The sequence below is a fragment of the Giraffa tippelskirchi genome, chromosome X, assembly GCF_054371585.1.
Source record: "Giraffa tippelskirchi isolate mGirTip1 chromosome X, T2T-mGirTip1v1.2.pri, whole genome shotgun sequence".
NCBI classification, from domain to species: Eukaryota; Metazoa; Chordata; class Mammalia; order Artiodactyla; family Giraffidae; genus Giraffa; species Giraffa tippelskirchi.
In genome coordinates, this window is record NC_137289.1 from 118,235,001 (window position 1) to 118,240,000 (window position 5,000).

Consider the following 5,000-nt stretch of genomic DNA (forward strand, 5'->3'; position numbering starts at 1 on the left):
TACACAGACAGACACACACACAGACACAGACACACAAAACACACACAGACACACACACAGACACACGAACACAGACACACGCACACAGACACACAGACACACACACACAGACAAACACACAGACAAACGCACACAGATACACACAAAGACACACGCACACAGGCACACAGTCACACAGACACAGACACGCACAAAGACACACACACAGACACACACACAGACAGGAACACACACATACACAGACACACACAGACACACACACAGACACACACACACCGACAGACACACACAGACACACACAGACACACACACACCGACAGACACACACAGACACACACACAGACACACACACAGACACATGCACACAGACAAACACACACACAGACACACACACACACAGACACACACACACACAGACAGACACACAGACACACACACGCAGACACACACAGAGACACACACACGCAGACACACACACAGACACACACACACAGACACACTCACAGACACACACACACAGACACACACACAGACACACACACACAGACACAAACACAGACACACACACAGACACATGCACACAGACAAACACACACACAGACACACACACACAGACACACACACACACGCAGACAGACACACAGACACACACACGCAGACACACACAGAGACACACACACGCAGACACACACACAGACACACACACACAGACACACACACAGACACACCCACACAGACACACACACAGACACAAACACAGACACACACACAGACACATGCACACAGACAAACACACACACAGACACACACACAGACACACACACACACACAGACAGACACACAGACACACACACGCAGACACACACAGAGACACACACACGCAGACACACACACAGACACACACACACAGACACACACACAGACACACACACACAGACACACACACAGACACACACACACAGACACAAACACAGACACACACACAGACACATGCACACAGACAAACACACACACAGACACACACACACAGACACACACACACACACAGACAGACACACAGACACACACACGCAGACACACACAGAGACACACACACGCAGACACACACACAGACACACACACACAGACACACACACAGACACACACACACAGACACACACACAGACACACACACACAGACACAAACACAGACACACACACAGACACATGCACACAGACACACACACTGACACAGATACACACACCCAGAGAGATACACACACACAGACAGACAGACACACACAGACACACACACAGAAACACACACACAGACACATACACAGACACAGACACATGCACACAGACAGACACACACACAGACACACACACATACAGATACACACACACAGACCGACAGACACACACAGACACACACACAGACAGACCTACACAGACAGACACACACACAGACACACGCACACAGACACACACACAGACACACACACACAGACACACACACAGACACACACACAGACAGACACACACAGACACACACAAAGACACACACACAGAGACGCACACAGACACACACACAGACACACACACAGACGGACACACACACACAGGCACACACACATACACAGACACAGACACATGCACACAGACAGACACACACACAGACACACACACAGACAGATACACACACACAGACACACACACAGACAGACATACACAGACAGACACACACACAGACACACACACACACCGACAGACACACACAGACACAAACACAGAGACACACACACAGACACACACACAGACACACGCACAGAGACACACACACAGACACACACACAGACAGACACGCACACAGACACAGACACACAGACAGACATACACAGACAGACACGCACACAGACACAGACACACAGACAGACATACACAGACACACACACGCAGACACAAACACAGAGACAGACACACACACAGACAGACACACACACAGACACACAGACAGACACACAGAAACACACACAGACACACACACAGACACACGCACAAAGACACACACACAGACACACACACAGACAGACACACACAGACACAGACACACAGACAGACACACACAGACACACACACACAGACACACACACAGACACATACACAGACAGACACACACACAGACACAGACACACAAAACACACACAGACACACACACAGACACACGAACACAGACACACGCACACAGACACACAGACACACACACACAGACAAACACACAGACAAACGCACACAGATACACACAAAGACACACGCACACAGGCACACAGTCACACAGACACAGACACGCACAAAGACACACACACAGACACACACACAGACAGGAACACACACATACACAGACACACACAGACACACACACAGACACACACACACCGACAGACACACACAGACACACACACAGACACACACACACCGACAGACACACACAGACACACACACAGACACACACACAGACACACACACAGACACATGCACACAGACAAACACACAGACACACACACAGACAGACACACACACAGACACAGACACACAGACACACACACACAGACACACACACAGACACACACAGACAGACAGACACACAGACAGACACACACACACTGACAGACACACACAGACACACACACAGACACATACACAGACAGACACACACACAGACACAGACAGACACACACACAGACACACACACACAGACAGACACACACACAGACACAGACACACAGACACACACACAGACACACACACAGACACACACACAGACACACGCGCACATACAGACACACACAAACAGACAGACACACAGACACACACACGCAGACACAAACACAGACACACACACAGACACACACACAGACACACACACACAGACAGACACACACACACAGACACACACAAAGACACACACACACAGACACACACTCAGACACACACACAGACAGACACACACACACAGACACACAGACACACACACAGACACACACACAGACAGACACACACAGACAGACACACACACAGACACACACACACTGACAGACACACACAGACACACACACAGACACATACACAGACAGACACACACATAGACACAGACACACAGACACACACACACAGACACACACACACAGACAGACACACACACAGACACAGACACACAGACACACACACAGACACACACACAGACACACACACAGACACACACACAGACACACGCGCACATACAGACACACACAAACAGACAGACACACAGACACACACACGCAGACACAAACACAGACACACACACAGACACATGCACACAGACACACACCAAGACACACACACAGACACACACACACAGACAGACACACACACACAGACACACACAAAGACACACACACACAGACACACACACAGACACACACACAGACACATGCACACAGACACACACCAAGACACACACACAGACACACACACAGACAGACACATGCACACAGACACACACACTGACACAGATACACACACCCAGAGAGATACACACACACACACAGACAGACACACACAGACACACACACAGACACACACACAAAGACACACACACAGACACATGCACACAGACACACACACAGACACACACACACAGACACACACACACAGACACACACACACAGACACACGCACAGACACATGCACACAGACACACACACTGACACAGATACACACACCCAGAGAGATACACACACACAGACAGACGAACACAGACACACGCACACAGACACACAGACACACACACAGACAAACACACAGACAAACGCACACAGATAGACACAAAGACACACACACACAGACACACACACACACACAGACAGACACACAGACACACACAGGCAGACACACACACAGACACACACACACAGACACACACAGAGACACAAACACACAGATGCACACACACAGACACACACACAGACACAAACACAGACACACACACAGACACACACACAGACACATGTACACAGACACACACACTGACACAGATACACACACCCAGAGAGATACACACACACAGACAGACAGACACACACAGACACACACACAGACACACACACACAGACATACACACAGACACATGCACACAGACACACACACAGACACACACACACAGACACACACACAGACACACACACACAGACACACGCACACAGACAGAAACACACACACAGACACACACACAGACACACGCAAACAGACACACGCACACAGACAGACACACACAGACACACGCACAAAGACACACACACAGACACACGCACACAGACACATACACAGACACACGCACAAAGACACACACACAGACACACACATAGACAGACACACAGACAGACACACACAGACACACACACAGACACACACACAGACACACACACGCTCACACACACACACAGACACACACACAGACACACACACAGACACACACAGAGACACACACACAGACACACACACAGACAGACACACACACACACAGACACACACACACAGACACACAAACAGACACACACACAGAGACACACACACAGACACACACACAGACAGACACACACACAGACACAGACACACAGATAGACACACACACACAGACACACACACAGACACACACACACAGACACACACACAGACACACACAGACACACACAGACAGACCCACAAACACAGACACACCGACACACACAAAGACACACACACAGACACATGCACAGAGACAGACACACACACACAGACACACAGATACACACACAGACACACACACAGACACATGCACACAGACACACACACAGACACACGCACAGAGACGCACACACACAGACGCACACACAGGCAGACACACATACAGACACACACACACAGACAGACACACACACAGGCACACACACACCGACAGACACACACAGACACAGACACACACACACACACACAGACACATG